Source organism: Mytilus californianus, unplaced genomic scaffold (assembly GCF_021869535.1).
Source record: "Mytilus californianus isolate M0D057914Y unplaced genomic scaffold, xbMytCali1.0.p SCAF_19, whole genome shotgun sequence".
In the NCBI taxonomy this organism is placed as follows: Eukaryota; Metazoa; Mollusca; class Bivalvia; order Mytilida; family Mytilidae; genus Mytilus; species Mytilus californianus.
In genome coordinates, this window is record NW_026262667.1 from 342,312 (window position 1) to 364,695 (window position 22,384).

Consider the following 22,384-nt stretch of genomic DNA (forward strand, 5'->3'; position numbering starts at 1 on the left):
ACTGTGGAACCAGTGACATATAAGTTCACAAAAACTTGTAAATTGTAAAGTTATAAAACTTAATTTAGAAAATGAATCTGTGAGCCTCACATATACATATACATAATAAATTTCTTTGACCAATGTATATTTGTTTCTATATGACCAAACTTATATGATGTTTGGAATGCAGATAACAGCATGTAATAGCATGACCAACATCAAGGACATGGAGACAAAGACGTATGACATTTCTACTTATGTATATAACACATTATTTTAAATGATTTATTGTCAAAATAAATGACAGCCTTCCTAATGAGGTTTATTGTTATTTCATAAATTTTACTTTGAAAAAAATATGTTTTTTTCTTCAAAAGCTACTGAGCTCTTTTAAAGGTAACAACGGTTTCATGTAATATCAGAACTTATGGGCAGTATTTGTCTGAGGTAAACAAAGTCTAACATAATTACTTTCAGCGATATTTTACTAAATTTGCATGTATTATATAAAACTGTAATTAGTTGATTAACTAGGGAAATTTACACCACCACAATTCAAAGCATAAATAGTTGTATTCATGTTTTTTTTATTGTATTTTTATATCTGACTCTGTTTATCAATATGACATTTTCGAAATTTGCTTTCGTTTTTATGCCATTGATAATTCTGTCTGTCTCATTTTTATTGTTGCTTGTCTACGTTTCTAGATGTTGTATGTTCTGGCACTAAGTGGTCATGTGGTTGTTTCGTCATTCCGAACTTCTGGCCTTCAATTATTTTGAAACCTAAAATTTGTCTAGGTCTTTTTTCCGTTACGCTTGTTTTTGGTTCACTAGTGTAAAATGATGATTATCGGGTAAAGTTTGCGTTTTGTTTCGGTTATCTGATTTTTGGCAGTAGTACTATCCTTTGACTTTCGTGTACTTGTCTGTTGTCTTGTTGTGCATGTAGATCTGGAACTGTCTTTTTGTACATTAGTGTATATTGATGATTTACAAAGGAGAGTTTGCTAAATAAAAATGGAAAGTTCATAATTGGGAAGCTGAAATTATCTCTTTTGTTGTAAAGTTTTGTTCTCAACCGACACTCATTGTCAAATTCTAGATGTAGGTCAAGATATGAGGCAGACTTGACTGTATCTGTTGTATCTTTTATTTTATGTTAGATGGGATTAATGCATTCAACATAGTCAGCTGACTTAGAACTATTTGGTGAGAGGTTATCATTGGGGTTTGCGTTATATGTATAGTTTTTGCCTTGTGTCCATTGTACCTAGTATTCTAACCAATTCTGAGGCCATATTCTTTTTATACGAAAAAAATCTGAAAATACACCAATGGTATTGCACTGTAAAGTAAGTATAGGAACTGCTTGGATACAGCATTGAAACTGGTGACATCAGTTGTGACGGAATGTAATCCCATATCTCGGTTAAAACAAATAAGGCGTTGCGCTAAGAACAGTCTTGGTTACAAATATGACTGAAATATTATATCTAAAAAATCTGGAAACAACACTTTATAAATTTCATGCGTCCGAAGCGCTTTTCTGGATTTACATTCACCAGGAATGCTCGAAGCCGAATATTTGAAAGCCAATGACCTTAAAGTGTCGCTTAATTTTATTCCAAACCTGGATTCGACTTTCCGTTTCATCAAAATCTGTCTCGTAAGTTCTTGAAGGTACTCTGTAATTGTTTGGTTGTTTTTTTAAATTTTATATAAGGAGAGTAAGGCCTGTGTCGAAAACAACTGCTGACAAAATGTAGGAATATTTCATCAGTTATGTAAATCTAATGATTTAATTTATATATCATGTTACCCAACTAATCAACAAGAGAAATTATAAGAGGAATATAGCTGACTACAAAAAAAATGTTTGATAGGCAATTCAGTTTGTTTAAAAAAATGTTAATCTCCCTTTATGGTATTTTCTTATTTAAATTGAAAGTCACTCTATTATAAAAAGTCAGCTTGAATAAGCATATATGTTGTAATATCTCTATTATATAGCTATAAAGAATTATAGCTTCTTTTCAAATTACGTTTGTTTTCAAATACGTATACTTATACTTGGTTAAATAAAATTAATAGGGACATTAAATATGTCATATAAAAGAATAAAATAAAATGTGCTTTCATATAAAATTAGAAATTGAATAAAGCATAAACATAACGGTGTTCATAGGATTCTTATGAGCTGTAGTTTTGCATTGGGCATCTCTCTATAATGACCGAGTTTAAATGTTGTATACAATTTTATTAGTGTGAATGATTATCAGGGTTCATCATTATTGCTTAAAAGATCGAGGACATTATATATAATACTTGTTTTATTTTTTGATAAGATTAACATAACTCGATCAATTTCTTAGCCTTGGATTACTATTTTAATATTGTAAAAACTTTCATGTTTCCAAACAAAATTATGTAATAGTGATGCCACCCAAATTCATACTTTATCTGTGATTTGTTGACATAAGCATTGTGGATAAGTTTCATAACATTTGGTTGAGGCAACAAAGTAAGAGAACGGAAACTAATTTTAGGACGTACGTACGGATGGACAAGGGTAATACTTAAAATGCTCTCTCCGCAGCGGTGGGAGCATAAAAAGCTTCATATCGTGATTTTGTCCTCGATATAGATACCAAAAGGTTTCAACTAGAATCGTTGACAAACCCAAAGATTCTAACTTTCCAATTTCCATCTTGCTGTTTCCCAGCAGTAACATAGCCTCTGCCCTTCGTATGGTGTTTCCATATCTCAATTGCTAAGTTACGCTCATACATTTTCACACTTTACGGACATCCTTAACAGGGGTGTTCTTCTTACAGGAAAACTGATCAAACAGTTATGAAGACGAACAACTTAAATCGACACTTAAGTTCACGGCGACCATCATAAATTGATTCAACTATACGATGTATCTAGACTAAGTGTGGATTCGCATGGCAATGATACATGAACAGGAGGAGACGCTTAAATTGTCGGCACGCAAATCAATCATTTTTTGTTTGTTACGTTGATTTGTATTTAACTAAATAAATCTATAAAATTTTAATAGCGGTAAGCTACTGTTCCCTATCCTCAAGTGACTAGCGACATATTTTCGCGGTCTTAGATTTTTAGATACCAGACTAGTCGTCTGATTAAGTCATATTCCCCACTATGACATAATCACTGAATGCGGGTTAAATGGGGGTTGATGCAAGAATAGAAGGCACTCTATGCTTACCCTGTCGACGCACTCGGTCTCGATTCGTTTGGAGTTCATGCAATTCCCTTAGGACTTGTTTGTTACCTTGATTTGCTTCTTCTTAATCGATTCATGTGATTTGACATCGGTAAACCACTGCTGCCTAAAATAAACATTTCTCCAATTGATATCAGCAAAATATTTGAGGATGTCAGCATGTAAAAAAATAATGAAAATACCCACGAAAATTCTTTCAAGACTTCAAAATTGTTTGAAGTATAAAAAATAAAACGTATACTAGTATTTAATTTGCCCTTGATACATTAGACCTACTAGTTTGAGTGCTGCCAATCAGTTCAGCTAATAAAACTGTGAACAAATGATATAAGGTCATGATTTCTTGAACAGTCATACTGTGTCATTGACACCTAATACTCATTTCAACTAGTACAATTTAAAATTGAAACAATTTATTATAGTCGGTCATGGTAGAGAGATGTACATACGGCTTAAAATGATGTTTAATAATTTATCAGCATTGTTGGAATATAATTTAATTTAAAATTCATACTAATAGATATTCATTTATTTCGATCAGAATAATAGCATTAGGGGATTGGAGAACTGCACACACATATATATATATATATATATATATATATATATATATATATATATATATATACCCATCGATCGCCGTCCTCTTAGTTCTAAACATCATTTTATACAAAATTGTGCCACCCCTTATCGTTTATCAATACGAAATATTACTGTATCTTAATCACTTTATTTTTGGTATCAAGGCTAAGAAATTGTTTGAATTATGCTATCTTACCAATGTCTACAGTGTCCTTGGTATTGTAATCAAGAGTGTTGAGTTAAGATAATCATTTAAACCAATGAAACTGCAAACAAAATCATTTAATCGGTCATAGTAAGGATTGTGAACATACGTATTTATAATATCGTAATGTTTGTATCTAATTTTTATAAATGTTTGTATTCGTGTCTAAAATGCAATAATGCAATATGAAATATTAGCGTTTAACCGTTTACGTTATGGAAAAAGCATATCAAGGCATGCATGTCCATCTTTGCATCTACTAAAATATGACTTTCAGGTGTAAATAATAATAATACTATAATAATAATAATACTTTATTCAGAAGCAATACAGCTTATAGAATATACATTTTTACATCAAATTTTTAAATGCATCAGTGTAATATTAATAAAAATAATTATACAAAATACACATATGGCGGAGAATGACAATAAATTCATATGATAAATAAGGAATACAACTACAAAATGTACGTATTACGGATTTTTTCGATGTTGAACAAAAATTTACCTTAATTATTAAGTTCTTTCACATTGTGAACTGATAACAACTGTATAAGTTTAAAAGTGGATGGTTTTTGCCAATAATATTTCTTAATATATTGTTTTCTTACATCATTATATCTATTAAATTCTAAAATAAAATGGTATTCGTCTTCAACAATATGGCTATTGCACATAGTACATAATCTATTTTCTCTATCTACATTGTAATATCTGCCTGTCTCGACATTGAGGCTATTGGCAGAGACAAGATATTCACATATATAAGGTTTATATATTTGATTAACAGGTCTATCTAAATAAAATTGCAATATACCTGTGTCATATATATATCTATAAAGTATACATTTAGATGAATTGTTAAAAAACGCATTAACTTCAGTGATAAAGGTAAATAAAAGCAAATAAAGAATGATAAACAAATTTTCGAAAAAGGACTATCAGATGCATTTTCGTGTATTCAATTAAATTGCTACTTTATTCAAATTTCATTAGTGTTCAAGTTACTAAAACAGAAACAATAGGGATGAAATTGGTAAATCAAATTTGTTTATGAAATTTAAAGTTAGTGACAAAGTATACACATTCCAACATAGAACTGCAATCCATCTAATTTCGAGTAAGTACGTCAGGTATTTTAGGTGACAAAAGGTGTTCTTATTGCAGCACATTGTGTTAGAGCAGCCTGTTCAGTGACATGCAACACTTTATATAATGTTACTATAGGGCAAGCCTATATCGGGCAACGCTCCATCCTACTGTGCTACTTCAGGTCAGATCTCAAACCGCAAATTTTAATTCCGTTCTTCCTATTTAAGAACCGTTCTTAAAAGTATATAGACAAATGTTTCAAGATTGTCATTATTAAAACCTATGTTGAAGACGTTACAACAGAAAAGATTTTCATCAATGATTAACTCAGAAACCGAGGTAACAGACAATTAATTTCATGAACAAGGAACTTGCCAATGTCTATAATAATGAAATAAGAGGAGTATTTGTTATGTCTTAACTATCTCAGTCTGTTTTAAGAGTTATCTAATGGATGATTCCTTTCTAAAAAAAACACACCTTTTTTAAATTGCAGTTGTATTCCGGTCATTGCGACTGCAGAGTGCCTCATATAATGCCCCATTTATATAGACATTTGTATTTACAAAGCCCAGTTTCAGTTGTTTAGTAGATTTCATTGTATTTAAGCATGTGGTGATCATTGTCTACTTCAGGTACATTTCAACTGTACCTCAGATACAAATAAACTGTACCTCAGGTACAAATCAACTGTACCTCAGATACAAAATAACTGTACCTTATATACAGACACATTCACCTTACAAACACCAAAAATAAGGATCGTTTAATACCATCATAACAGTCGACATGATGTGTCTACATGAGGTACACATTAATTTGTACGTCAGGTACATATAAATACACCCTACAGAAAAATAACTATCATTCCCGAGTAACACCATCATGACTTTCGATAGTCTTTGTCTTCTTTAGGTACAAACCTCCTTACCTTAGGTACAGATCAATTCATTCTTCATACACCGAAACAGTTACCATTACACTAATAACTTTCGACTTGCTTTATTTACTTGAAATATACATCATCTGTATCTCAGTTGCAGACCAACCCACCCTACATACATTAAAATATAATGATTGTATAATACTATCACAACGTTCGACAGGGTTTGTCCTCTTGAGGTCCACATCAACTGTATGTCAGGTAAATACCAATTCATCCTACCATAACATATATGTCCATTATGTTACAAGCATAACTTTCTACAGCCTTTGCAACCCATTCGCGTCCGTCATCTTCCATTAACTTTTACAAAAATTATTTCTGAAACTACTAGGATATATTGAAGTAAGTTTGGTCACAATTATCCTTGCGGTATTTAGTTAAAACAATGTATCCGATGACCCCACGGTTAAACCAACACGGCTCCCAAGGCTAAAAATTGAACATTGTAAAAAGCGAGTATTGGTCCGGGTACACAGTTATCGTCCTTTGATTTTCGTTGTCCACAAATATAGTCCCTAGTGTGGACAGTGTGTTACTTGTCGATTTTTTTTATACCCCTTCCGAATTTATTTCTCCATGTTTTATGACTCAAATAGTAAGTAGGGGGGTGAAATGACACTGTAAAAAAATTTGGGTCATGAATTTTAAAGTAAAGTAGTGATTTGGTCCAGCTGAAAAATGTTAAAAATTAGCACTTCGGAGGCTGTCGAAAGATTTGAAGACCCCCTTAGCATGAAATTGTCCATATTTTGAGTTAGAGCCGATGAAGTTTTCTATAATTTTGATATAATTTGTCCCAAAAGTAGTACAACACACTGTAAAAATATTATTGAGAAAGCGCAGGTGGGATTTTTTTAATTTTCATTTATTGTCTAAAAGAAATGCACTACGAAATAACTGTGTACTCGGACCTATTGTCTGTTATTTTGAAACCCGTTATAGAGAAAAAATCTTTCAAGGGCAAAACTAATAAGAATGCAAATATTTGCACATAGTCTTTTTCGAACAAAATTGCCTTACAGGATTTATCGCCCTCAAATGACGGGTTTTACCAATTTGCCTATTATCTTGAAAACTAAAATTGATAGAGATAAACGTTAATATCAAATAGGATCAGCAAGACGAGACCTACAAATAATTCAACATAGCCAAAATTGTTCGTTGACTGCTTACCGAAGTTATTGCCCTTTAATGACGAATTTTACTAAAGAAATTCAAGAATAGTACTGCAGATAAAGAGAACATAAAAACCTCTATATCATATAATTATGATGGTTCATTAATGGGAACGAAATCCATATAACCTGTTAGTGTCTGTTAAGTACATAACTCCAATTAAAGTGCGCATGACAGTAGAAAACGACTATTCTTTGATAATTATAAATATACCAGTCGGGGTTTGAACCCGGGACCCCCGGCACATTAAGACCCCGATCCACTAACTGAGCTAAAGAAGTACAATCCATTATTGCAGGTTATAGAGGCGATTATATATCTTCAAAGTCAAGGGATTACACACAGTTCACTTCTTTGGCATTGTTTCACACTTGTAACTTGTATCGGGGCTTTCTATAATTCTTCTGTTAAAATGACATGAGCCAGTGTCCATTGTTGGGGACTAAAAATGACCTGATGATACTATCTTCTCTGTAAACACCATTTCAATAGGATAATTGTTGATAATACTTGACTATTTTATCCCCAAAGTAATACATGTACATATTACTCAGTATGGATTACCGGTCATTAAGTAACGACAGAGGCAAGTCATACATTATTTACATAAATTTCAACGGTTAATAAATTAAAGTAATTTTGAATTTTATATAATAAAGAGATTCATATTAAATCCGTCCCAAGATGAACATGTAGATACAATTATTATTCTGAATGTAGAGACCATGGAACTGATGCCATTTGTGTTTTATTCAGACAAAGAAAATATGTTGATTATTTACATTGCCGGTTCAACATTGTCATACTTTGCAATGTTATTTAATATTACTGTTTTGATTATTCTGTGTCGTAAAAACTTGTTATCTCCGGCTGCAATACTCATTCAAGGAGTGGCTTGTGCAGATTTTCTAACATCATTTTGTTGCTATGGACTAGAGCCATTATTCCAAATGAAATATACATGCTCGTCAAACTCTGGAAAAATTACTGTTTGTCATTTGACTTATCCATATTGTATGATATCATCACACTTGTCTGTTGCTTCAATGACATTTCATTTAGTTTCCATGGTTTTGACAACATGTATAGGTGTACAGAAGGTTATTGCAATGCTTTTTCCTATCTGGACTTCATATAGCCTCAACAACAAGAAGAGCATCATTTGTTGTATTCTATGTTTTCTTTCATGTATTATTATAAGCCTTCCAAGACATTTTGCTTTCCAATATTCATTCATGATGGGTGATATATGTGTATTAGAAGAATCACGATACCATTCGATACTAGAATATTCAGCATTTCATTACTTATTCATTCAGACCTTTTTGATGACGTCATGTTGTATTATTATGGTTATTTGCACTATCTATATTGTCTTCAAACTGGTAAAAAACAAATTTCACGGACGGATGACAGATCACAGACGACAGGAAATACGTTCAATATTAATGGTAGTTATAATCTTGATTATATTTTTAATATCGGAAATCCCTAAAGCAGTTCTTTTTCTATATTTTTGTTGTAACAAGCTTTCAGGCAACATAAGCGAACAATTCAACCACTATGCATTGGTGCTCGTGATTCGACAGGAAACAGCCTTGCCAATTTTTTTTCAGGATCTAACAACAAGCGAAACAATGTTTCATAAAAACTTAGACACGTTCTTTATTGTGACATTTGTTGTAGAAGGTTTAAAGTTATTTACAGTATTGGTATGTATATCAAAATTTGTTACGTATGTTCTTATGAGCAGAAAACTTCGAACAAAAAATCTTAGCGTTAGCTCACTGCAGGAACACAATGTAACATAACTAAATAAAAGTAAATGGATAAAAATGATGAATTCATATCTAATATGTTTGACAATGACAGTTTTTGTTTAATTGTACGTATACTGGTTACTATTAACTATTGGAAACTATGATAATCCAGGTTTTTTCTCAGAAGTACAGGAGGTAATCTCAAATATTCAAAATTCTTCAATCATTATAGCGGGAGACTGGAATGTAGTTCAAGATTATGAAATTGATACAATTAATTATAAAACAAAAAATAATGTCAAAGCGCACTCTAAACTTATAGAAATAAAGAACTCCTTAGACTTGGTGGATGTTTGGAGAGCAAATAACCCAGACAAGAAAAGATATACATGGAGAGGCCCGGAACATAAACAAAGTCGTTTAGACTATTTTTTGATATCCGCTGATTTTGAATCCTTAGTAAATAAATCTGATATAGATATTAGCTATCGTTCTGACCATTCTCCTGTTTCTCTCAGTTTAAAATTTTATAACCAAGAAAGGGGGAGGGGTACTTGGAAATTCAATAATAGCTTACTACATGATACTTATTATGTGGCTGAGATTAAAAAGTGTATATCAGACACTGTTAATCAATATAACCTATCCAATACAGATACGGGGGAAGAAACAGAATTATCTTTAGACCCCCATATATTTTGGGAGTTATTAAAATGTACAATAAGAGGGAAAACTATCTCTTATACTTCATATTTAAAAAATAAAAGTCAAAGGGAAGAATCTGAACTTTAACAACAATTAAACATTTTACAAAATAGATATGACCTACACCCAGATCAGGAACTAAAAACTGAAATTCAAAACATAGAGGAGAGCTTAAAAACATTAAGAGAAAAAAAAAATAAATGGTATAATTGCAAGGGCAAAAGCAAAATGGGAAGCAGAAGGAGAAAAATGTACAAACTACTTTTGTAATTTAGAAAAAAGACATTATAATGAAAAAATTATTCCTAAAGTTATCAACGAAAATGGAGATGAAATCTTTGATCAATTCAAAATATTGGAAGAACAGAGAAAATTCTATAAAAATTTGTACTCATCTAAAAATGCATTTTGTAAAATGGAACATGAAAATATGTTTTTCAACAAAAATAACTCTTTTATCAAATGTCTATCGGAAGAACAAATGTTAGAAGCTGAGGGAAAATTATCAACTCAAGAATGTCTGAATGCTTTAAAAAACATGAAAAATAATAAATCACCAGGGGTAGATGGGTACACAGCAGAGTTTTATAAATTTTTCTGGAATGACCTTAAGTTCTATTTACTTAATTCCTTTAATTATAGCTTTGAAGAAGGCTCTTTATCAATTTCGCAAAGACAAGGCATTGTTACATGCATCCCAAAAGAAGGGAAATCTAAGTTTTATTTAAAAAACTGGCGTCCTATCACCCTTTTAAATGTTGATATGAAAATATGTTCCGCATCTATTGCAAATAGAATTAAACCCTTGCTCAAACATATCATTAGTGAAACACAGTTAGGATTTATTAAAGGTAGATACATTGGGGAATGTACAAGACTTATTTTTGACTTAATAGAAACAACTGAAGAAGAAAATATATCTGGACTTTTACTCCTTTTAGATTTTGAAAAAGCATTTGATACGCTTGAATGGTCATTCATAAATAAAGCACTTGAATTCTTAGGTTTTGGTCCTGATTTCTGTAATTGGGTAAAATCTTTATATTTCAATATCGAAAGTTGTATCATAAATAATGGTCATTGCTCTAGCTTCTTTAATATAGAAAGAGGGGTTCGTCAAGGGGATCCTTTATCCCCTCACCTTTTTATACTGGCTTTGGAACTGATGAGTGCAGCAATGAAAAATAACCCAGATATTAATGGTATTAAGATAGACAACTCTGAATATTTGCTTAGTCAATATGCAGATGACTCAACCTTAACTTAAGATGATGATGAAAAGTCGTTAGAACAATCTCTATATATTTTAGAAAAGTTCTCTGAGTGTTCTGGTTTACGAGCAAACTTAGAAAAAACAGAAGCCATTTGGATTGGGTCAAAAGCACATTCAAAAGAAATATTTCACCAAGGAGAAAGATTAAACTGGAATCAGACAGGGAAATTTAAACTCTTAGGTATAAACTATGATCTTTTTGCTGTCGACAAGACTGCCTATAATTTTGAAGAGAAAATTGAAAAGATAAATGCATTATTAAATACTTGGATTTACCAAGATCTTTCATACCTAGGAAAAATTACAGTCATAAAGTCTTTAGCATTGCCAATTCTCATTCAGTCATTAACAATATTGCCAAATCCCTCTTTTGAAAATTTTAAGAAAATTGAAAATATTTTTTGTAAGTTTCTATGGAATGGTAAACCAGATAAAATCAAAAGAAATGTTCTAATTGGATCATATGATACTGGTGGGCTAAAGATGCCTCATATTGAATCCTTCTGTTATGCACTGAAAATGACATGGATCTATAAATTATTGGACCCTTTCAATCTTTCTCCTTGGAAAATTCTTTTCAATGATAAATATAGAAAATATGGTGCAGATAAAATATGGATGATGAATAAGTATAGTATTAAACAAATTTCAATATATTTTAATAGATTTTGGAAAGACATCCTTCTTAATTGGGCCAAACTGAGGAATGCTGCCCATGACCAAAATGACTTTATAGGCCAACCTATTTGGTTTAATGCACTTTTAAAAATTGATAATACAACTATTTTCTATGAAAAATGGTGTGAGGCAGGAATATTTTTTGTCAATGATTTACTGAATGAGAACAATGAATTTCTCTCTTTTAATCAATTTAAAGAAACATACGATATTAATACAAATTTTCTTCAATTCTATGGTATATATCATATGATCCCAAGTAGTTGGAAGGACCACATCAAAAACTGTGAAAAGAAAATCAACATTACTTGCGATAATTTAGACTATTTAAAAACAAATCAGAAATCATGCCCATATTTTTATAAATTATTTGTGTCTACTTATCATGAAAACCCCATAAAATCACAAAATAAATGGAAAGAAATTTTGCATATGGAAATAGGTCACTGGGATCTTTTCTATATGCATCCTTTCAAGTGTTCTTTGATTAATAAACTGATCATTTTTCAATACAAAATTCTGCACAGAATTTTATGCACAAGTGATCTGCTATACAAGTGTAAACTTAAAGAAACGCACCTATGCAGTTTTTGCAATGAAACAAAAGAGACAATAGAACATATTTTTTGGGAATGTTACATTGTCAAAAGTTTTTGGCTTCAACTAGTTGATACATTACATTCAGATAGCAATTATGAGCTTCTAATATCAAAACAAAACATCCTCTTGGGATCAGATATTATAGATGTCTCTGGAAATGTTTTCACTGTTCTCATGAAGTACTATATTTATTCTTGTAGATTGAGTTCACTGTTACCTTGTGTAAAGATTGCACTAAAGAAATTGAAAAATTATTATATTATTGAAAAACTTTCTTCCACCTTTCACAGTTCTCCTGCAATAGGTGAAAAAATAGAAAAAAAATGGGAACCATTTCAACAATTAATTTTATGATACAAGAAAGATAACTCATACTTAACTGAAAATAAATGTGTAACACAACTGGATGCACATCACAATTGGACAGTGGTTAGTTTGCATCCTATAGATATTATATATATGTATGTAAGAATTAAATGTGTGTTACTATGTTATGATAATAAGAGTTAAAATATATATAATTTTCTTTATGAGTACATGTACGAATAGAATAACTATGTTGCATCAATAATAATAATAATCTTTTAATATCAATTTAATCATATATGAATATAAGTTAATGATTTTTTTGTTTTTTTTTTGTATGGGGAGGGGGATAATATAAACGCTGACACTGGCAGGTCAAAACAAATAAACATGTATTGTATTCTTCTTTGATAGAAAAAATGCATATAATTATTGTATGAGATGAAGAAATACAAAATAAAGAATTATAAAAAAAACTATTGGAAACTAAGGTTAACAATTCATATAAGTATTTGCTCATTTGTCATTTAAATCAAGGAGAAAGGACAACGTAGTTAAGAATAGCAATTGTTGAAAAGACAGACTGCAAAACAACTGTGGAACCAGTGACATATAAGTTCACAAAAACTTGTAAATTGTAAAGTTATAAAACTTAATTTAGAAAATGAATCTGTGAGCATCACATATACATATACATAATAAATTTCTTTGACCAATGTATATTTGTTTCTATATGACCAAACTTATATGATGTTTGGAATGCAGATAACAGCATGTAATAGCATGACCAACATCAAGGACATGGAGACAAAGACGTATGACATTTCTACTTATGTATATAACACATTATTTTAAATGATTTATTGTCAAAATAAATGACAGCCTTCCTAATGAGATTTATTGTTATTTCATTAATTTTACTTTGAAAAAAATATGTTTTTTTCTTCAAAAGCTACTGAGCTCTTTTAAAGGTAACAACGGTTTCATGTAATATCAGAACTTATGGGTAGTGTATGTCTGAGGTAAACAAAGTCTAACATAATTACTTTCAGCGATATTTTTACTAAATTTGCATGTATTATATAAAACTGTAATTAATTGATTAACTAGGGAAATTTACACCACCACAATTCAAAGCATAAATAGTTGTATTCATGTTTTTTTCATTGTATTTTTATATCTGACTCTGTTTATCAATATGACATTTTCGAAATTTGCTTTCGTTTTTATGCCATTCATAATTCTGTTTGTCTCATTTTTATTGTTGCTTGTCTACGTTTCTAGATGTTGTATGTTCTGGCACTAAGTGGTCATGTGGTTGTTTCGTCATTCCGAACTTCTGGCCTTCAATTATTTTGAAACCTAAAATTTGTCTAGGTCTTTTTTCCGTTACGCTTGTTTTTGGTTCACTAGTGTAAAATGATGATTATCGGGTAAAGTTTGCGTTTTGTTTCGGTTATCTGATTTTTGGCAGTAGTACTATCCTTTGACTTTCGTGTACTTGCCTGTTGTCTTGTTGTGCATGTAGATCTGGAACTGTCTTTTTGTACATTAGTGTATATTGATGATTTACAATGGAGAGTTTGCTAAATAAAAATGGAAAGTTCATAATTGGGAAGCTGAAATTATCTCTTTTGTTGTAAAGTTTTGTTCTCAACCGACCCTCATTGTCAAATTGTAGATGTAGGTCAAGATATAAGGCAGACTTGACTGTATCTGTTGTATCTTTTATTTTATGTTATATGGGATTAATGCATTCAACATAGTCATCTGACTCAGAACTATTTGGTGAGAGTTTATCATTGGGGTTTGCGTTATATGTATAGTTTTTGCCTTGTGTCCATTGTACCTATTATTCTAACCAATTCTGAGGCCATATTCTTTTTATACGAAAAAAATCTGAAAATACACACAATTGCACTGTAAAGTAAGTATAGGAACTGCTTGGATACAGCATTGAAACTGGTGACATCAGTTGTGACGGAATGTAATCCCATATCTCGGTTAAAACAAATAAGGCGTTGCGCTAAGAACAGTCTTGGTTACAAATATGACTGAATATTATATCTAAAAAAACTGTCAACAACACTTTATAAATTTCATGCGTCCGAAGCGCTTTTCTGGATTTACATTCACCAGGGATGCTCGAAGCCGAATATTTGAAAGCCAATGACGTAAAAGTGTCGCTTAATTTTATTCAAAACCTGGATTCGACTTTCCGTTTCATCAAAATCTGTCTCGTAAGGTCTTGAAGGTACTCTGTAATTGTTTGGTTGTTTTTTTAAATTTTATATAAGGAGAGTAAGGCCTGTGTCGAAAACAACTGCTGACAAAATGTAGGAATATTTCATCAGTTATGTAAATCTAATGATTTAATTTATATATCATGTTACCCAACTAATCAACAAGAGAAATTATAAGAGCAATATAGCTGACTACAAAAAAAATGTTTGATAGGCAATTCAGTTTGTTGAAAAAAAATGTTAATCTCCCTTTATGGTATTTTCTTATTTAAATTGAAAGTCACTCTATTATAAAAAGTCAGCTTGAATAAGCATATATGTAGTAATATCTCTATTATATAGCTATAAAGAATTATAGCTTCTTTTCAAATTACGTTTGTTTTCAAATACGTATACTTGGTTAAATAAAATTAATAGGGACATTAAATATGTCATATAAAAGAATAAAATAAAATGTGCTTTCATTTAAAATTAGAAATTGAATAAAGCATAAACATAACGGTGTTCATAGGATTCTTATGAGCTGTAGTTTTGCATTGGGCCTCTCTCTATAATGACCGAGTTTAAATGTTGTTTACAATTTTATTAGTGTGAATGATTATCAGGGTTCATCATTATTGCTTAAAAGATCAAGGACATTATATATAATATTTGTTTAATTTTTTGATAAGATTAACATAACTCGATCAATTTCTTAGCCTTGGATTACTATTTTAATATTGTAAAAACTTTAATGTTTCCAAACAAAATTATGTAATAGTGATGCCACCCAAATTCATACTTGATCTGTGATTTGTTGACATAAGCATTGTGGATAAGTTTCATAACATTTGGTTGAGGCAACAAAGTAAGAGAACGGAAACTAATTTTAGGACGTACGTACGGATGGACAAGGGTAATACTTAAAATGCTCTCTCCGCAGCGGTGGGGGCATAAAAAGCTTCATATCGTGATTTTGTCCTCGATATAGATACCAAAAGGTTTCAACTAGAATCGTTGACAAACCCAAAGATTCTAAAAGAGGGACGAAAGATACCAGAGGGACAGTCAAACTCATAGATCGAAAACAAACTGACAACGCCATGGCCAAAAATAAAAAGACAAACAGACAAATAATAGTACAGATGACACAACATAGAAAACTAAAGACTAAGCAACACGAACCCCACCAAAAACTGGGGGTGATCTCAGGTGCTCCGGAAGGGTAAGCAGATCCTGCTTCACATGTGGCACCCGTCGTGTTGCTTATGTTATTACAAATCCGGTAAATAGTCTAATTCGGTAAGTCACATTCGTGAAAAGGGAAGGGTATTGTAGTTACGACATAAGGAACATATCCGATATCATCTGTGAAACGGTTATTCCATAACGGTCAACCAAATCGTGATGGCGTCCGTAAAATTTACGAAGGGATGATTTCAACTTCACCATTTGGAACTCTTGGTTTAATAGCTTCCTTGTGAGCAGCAATCCTCTATCAAGGAAATCATGATAAGAACCACAAGCCCGGGAATATCAATTGGGAGATATATACTCCGTATGCAGGCGCTGCTGGAATGTTGCTACATAGAAATGGAAAGTTAACAATTGTGAAGCTAAAATCATCTCTTTTATCGTAAAGTTTTGTTTTCAACCGACCCTCATTGTCAATTTCTAGATGTAAATCAAGATATGAGGCAGACTTAACTGTATCTGTAGTATCCTTTATCTCTAGTTCGATGGGATATATTTTCTTTCCAATTTCCATCTTGCTGTTTCCCAGCAGTAACATAGCCTCTGCCCTTCGTATGGTGTTTCCATATCTCAATTGCTAAGTTACGCTCATGCATGTTCACACTTTACGGACTTCCTTAACAGGGGTGTTCTTCTTACAGGAAAACTGCTAAAACAAGTTATGAAGACGAACAACTTAAATCGACACTTACGTTTACGGCGACCATCATAAATTGATTCAACTATACGATGTATCTGTGTCTCATCTCACTACTGACGACATGTTTTCGCGGAGTTAGATCTTTTAATCCAATAGTCTTTGATCTATTATTTTCCTGACTGTGACATCTAGACTAAGTGTGGATTCGCATGGCAATGATACATGAACAGGAGGAGACGCTTAAATTGTCGGCACGCAAATCAATCATTTTTTGTTTGTTACGTCGATTTGTATTTAACTAAATAAATCTATAAAATTTTAATAGCGGTAAGCTACTGTTCCCTATCCTCAAGTGACTAGCGACATATTTTCGCGGTCTTAGATTTTTAGATACCAGACTAGTCGTCTGATTAAGTCATATTCCCCACTATGACATAATCACTGAATGCGGGTTAAATGGGGGTTGATGCAAGAATAGAAGGCACTCTATGCTTACCCTGTCGACGCACTCGGTCTCGATTCGTTTGGAGTTCATGCGATTCCCTTAGGATTTGTTTGTTACCTTGATTTGCTTCTTCTTAATCGATTCATGTGATTTGACATCGGTAAACCACTGCTGCCTAAAATAAACATTTCTCCAATTGATATCAGCAAAATATTTGAGGATGTAAGCATGTCAAAAAATAATGAAAATACCCACGAAAATTCTTTCAAGACTTCAAAATTGTTTGAAGTATAAAAAATAAAACGTATATTTAATTTGCCCTTGATACATTAGACCTACTTGTTTGAGTGCTGCCAATCAGTTCAACTAATAAAACTGTGAACAAATGATATAAGGTCATGATTTCTTGAACAGTCATACTGTGTCATTGACACCTAATACTCATTTCAACTATATAGTACAATTTAAAATTAAAACAATTTATTATAGTCGGTCATGGTAGAGAGATGTACATACGGCTTAAAATGATGTTTAATAATTTATCAGCATTGTTGGAATATAAATTAATTTAAAATTCATACTAATAGATATTCATTTATTTCGATCAGAATAATAGCATTAGGGGATTGGAGAACTACACACACACACACACATATATATATATATATATAAAAGTCTAAATTGAAAACAACGTTCAAACCTATGATTGCGTTGGATAAAAACCGCAATTTTTATACGTGTGCATGTAAAACAAATTTCTTGGTAGAGGGGTCTAAATACAGCACAAACAACAATTTCCAAAAGACCAAAAAAAGTGAAAAAGTCTATTTTAACAAAACGCATTTGACTAACAGGTCGAACAACTGATGTTCTTAAACCCTGCTGACTGCCATTGGCGATTGCCAAATAAATTGATCACCAGATCTAACAAAATGGATCTTAATATTAATATAATACCAAACAGAAAACAATAAACTTGTGGAAAAGATGGTATATATATATATATATATATATATACCCATCGATAGCTGTCCTCCTAGTTCTAAACATCATTTTATACAAAATTGTGCCACCCCTTATCGTTTATCAATACGAAATATTACTGTATCTTAATCACTTTATTTTTGGTATCAAGGCTAAGAAATTGTTTGAATTATGCTATCTTACCAATGTCTACAGTGTCCTTGGTATTGTAATCAAGAGTGTTGAGTTAAGATAATCATTTAAACCAATGAAACTGCAAACAAAATCATTTAATCGGTCATAGTAAGGATTGAGAACATACGTATTTATATTATCGTAATGTTTGTATATTATTTTAATAAATGTTTGTATTCGTGTCTAAAATGCAATAATGCAATATGAAATATGAGCGTTTAACCGTTTACGTTATGGAAAAAGCATATCAAGGCATGCATTTCCATCTTTGCTTCTACTAAAATATGACTTTCAGGTGTAAATAAAAGCAAATGAATAAAGAATGATAAACAAATTTTCGAAAAAGGCCTATCAGATGCATTCTTAGTGTATTCAATTAAATTGCTACTTTATTCAAATTTCATTAGTGTTCAAGTTAATAAAACAGAAACAATGGAGATGAAATTTGTAAATCAAATTTGTTTATGAAATTTAAAGTTAGTGACAGAGTACACACATTCAAACACAGAACTACAATCCATCTAATTTCGAGTTGGTACGTCAGGTATTTTAGGTGACAAAAGGTGTTCTTATTGCAGCACATTGTGTTAGAGCAGACTGTTCAGTGACATGCAACACTTTATATCATGTTACTATAGGGCAAGCCTACATCGGGCAACGCTCCATCCTACTGTGCTACTTCAGGTCAGATCTCAAACCGCAAATTTTAATTCCGTTCTTCCTATTAAAGAACCGTTCTTAAAAGTATATGGACAAATGTTTCAAGATTGTCATTATTAAAACCTATGTTGAAGACGTTAAAACAGAAAAGATTTTCGTCAATGATTAACTCAGAAACCGAGGTAACAGACAATTAATTTCATGAACAAGGAACTTGTCAATGTCTATAATAATGAAATAAGAGGAGTCTTTGTTATGTCTAAACTATCTCAATTAAGCATTCGAGATGTTTGTTATAACATTTCGTACGTACAAAATCATTTTACGGGAATCATTTAAATTATGTATTTTTTTTAAATATGTATATAAATCGCACCTGTTTTGTTTTAAAATGGATAAATTACAACGGCTTTATTTCAACATGGATAAATCGCACCTGTGAGATATACTTTTGAAATTTTTATTTGGGTTAGGGTATTCATGAAAAAAAAATATACACGACTGACAACGCCGCTCGACGTAGTATTGCAAAAAAAAGGTGAGATCGTATTATTTATATATAGAATATACATTTGCATACGCATGTGTACAAAAATATCTTGCAGAATAATGTCTCGTGATAAAATCTAATTTAACTGATAACAAAATAAATATATTATCAAACTTATACTTCATCATTGTTAATCATGAATACCAAATGCTTGGTAGTTTTAGTATCATGTTTACTATTAATATCAGTTGAAGGATGCGGAATTACTACACATATGTTAATAAGTATGTTTCTTCTTTTCCTTTTTGTTTTATCGATTTTAAAATTTCATTATATGCATATGTATACTTTTGCAGCAGATTGTTTTCGTGAGACATTCTGAGGCTTACGCTCAATACAAGCCATTGATCAATTACATACCAGTATATCGAATGCTTCCGATAATTTTGGCAACAAAAACGAGTCTCGAACTATCATTCTATATACCGCTGTACAGACCAACTGTCTACTCAACTCCATGACCTAGTTATACAACATTGACGACCATTATTTCCGAAAATTTGTGACATGTACGATTGAGATCATCTATGCCTGGAGTAGAAATACCTTAGCCATATTTCAGTCAGTACTTGCATCTCATATATCCAAGTGAACTTGAAATTATGGATACTACAGATACAAGAAGGACTGCTTCATACTTTGATCTTTTCCTCAATATTGACACAGATGGACGACTTCACACTAAAATCTATGACAAACGGGATGATTTTAACTTCCCAATAATCAATTTCCCATTTCTCAGCAGTAACATACCCTCTGCTCCGTCGTATGGTGTTAACATATCTCAATTGATACGTTATGCTCGTGCATGTTCACACTATACGGACTTCATATACAGGAGTGTGCTCCTTACGCAGAAACTGCTCCAACAGAGTTATGAGGAGGAAAGATTAAAAATGACACTCCGTAAATTTCATGGACACCATCACGAATTGGTTGATCTATACGATGTGTCTGTGTCTAAACTAACTAATGACATTTTTACCACGTCTTAGATTGTGGTTTAACATCTATGTCGTCTGTCTGCAAAGTACCGAACGTGACCTATTCCCGAATATGACTGTTTTGTCGAGTGTGAATTTGCATTGCTATACGACGTATCTCGGTATTTTATTCATCCAACATTCATGTATTTATTTATGACGTTTCTGTTGTGGTTTCGGTTGGATAATGTGTTATGTCTTATCGTTTGTAGTCCAAATAATTGTAAAAAAAAAGCCTTTCAATACCATCATTATCATGCTTATTGTTTGGACCAGTATTGTGAAAATAATTGTATGAATTTCAAAATTATATAATCGTTACAAAAATACGTCACTGTTTGTGATGTCCTGTTCTGTCTGTCGTTAATGGAAGATGTTCGTTGTAATTCTGCGGTTTACATGTTGTATCGACTATTATATCATTTATTTGTGCGTTTCTCTGTGATGAGTGTTCTTGCGTGTGTTTGTGCTGTATTTATGTCACGTAGTGTTGTCATTTTAACGATATTTTTTAACATTGCCATATAAGCAGGAGGTTTGGCTAGCCATAAAACCAGGTTCAACCCACCTTTTTTTCTTAAAATGTCCTGTCGCAAGTCAGGAATATAGCAGTTGTTATCAAATAGTTCGTTTCTATGTATGTTGGCGTTTGTTTTTGTTGTACTTCAGTGTTTCTGTTGTTCCTTTGTTTTCCTCTTATAGTTGATGTGTTTCCCTCGGTTTTAGTTTGTAACCCGGATTTGTTTTCTCTCAATTGATTTATGACTTTTGAACAGCGGTATACTACTGTTGCATTTATTTAGCGTTTCGAATAATTCAATATTATGTAAAAATTCAATTTACTGAAAAGGACCGCATCATCGAATTTTCATGTCAACACAGAAGAGCTGACTGCTGGGCTGATGATACCCTCCGGGACGTAACGTCAACCAGCAGTGATAGTAAAAACTCTTCAAAGATACCATTATCATAGATATTATTATTGTTATTATAAATATCAATAATAACGAAACGTAAACCAGCAGTGATAGTAAAAACTCTTCAAACATACCAGGCTTATAATCCAATAGGTAATTTTATTGCCATTGTGAAACGCAGCTTGCCAAGATTGGACCCTGCAATACGTAGCAACGTCATCGATCGTCATCAGACCGGACAATTTCAAAACTGATATTTATGATAACAATAATAATTATTATGATAATGATTAACCAGCAGTGATAGTAAAAGCTCTCCAAAGATACCAGGCTTATAATCCAATAGGCAATTTTATTGCCACTGTGAAACGCCGCTTGCCAAGATTGGACCCTGTAATACGTAGCAACGTCATCGATCGTCATCAGACCGGACAATTTCAAATACTGATATTTATGATAACAATTATAATAATTATGATAATGATTAACCAGCAGTGATAGTAAAAGCTCTTCAAAGATACCAGGCTTATAATCCAATAGGCTATTTTATTGCCACTGTAAAACGCCGCTTGCCAAGATTGGACCCTGCAATACGTAGCAACGTCATCGATCGTAGTCAGGCAGGACAATCGCAAATACTGATATTTATAATAACAATGATAATATCTATGATAATGATTAATTGTTTATTCTTTGACGCAACAAAAACGGTGTCCAGTAGCAATCATTACAATTGCAAAATACCGGCGTATCTATATGCATGCTAAGAGAAAGCATGTAATTTGTTCTCGTTGGTCAAATTGATAATATATAACCAATGATAACTAATATGGAACCAAAACAAGAGATGACCATGCTGACCTTGATTTTCTGTAATTAAAAACTGACAAAATTTCCAAACAACCCAATGAAAATATCAAGTGTCATATAACAATGTTAAACAGAATCAAAACAAATAGAATTGAAACTGTATTTAAGTGTATAAAAGTTTC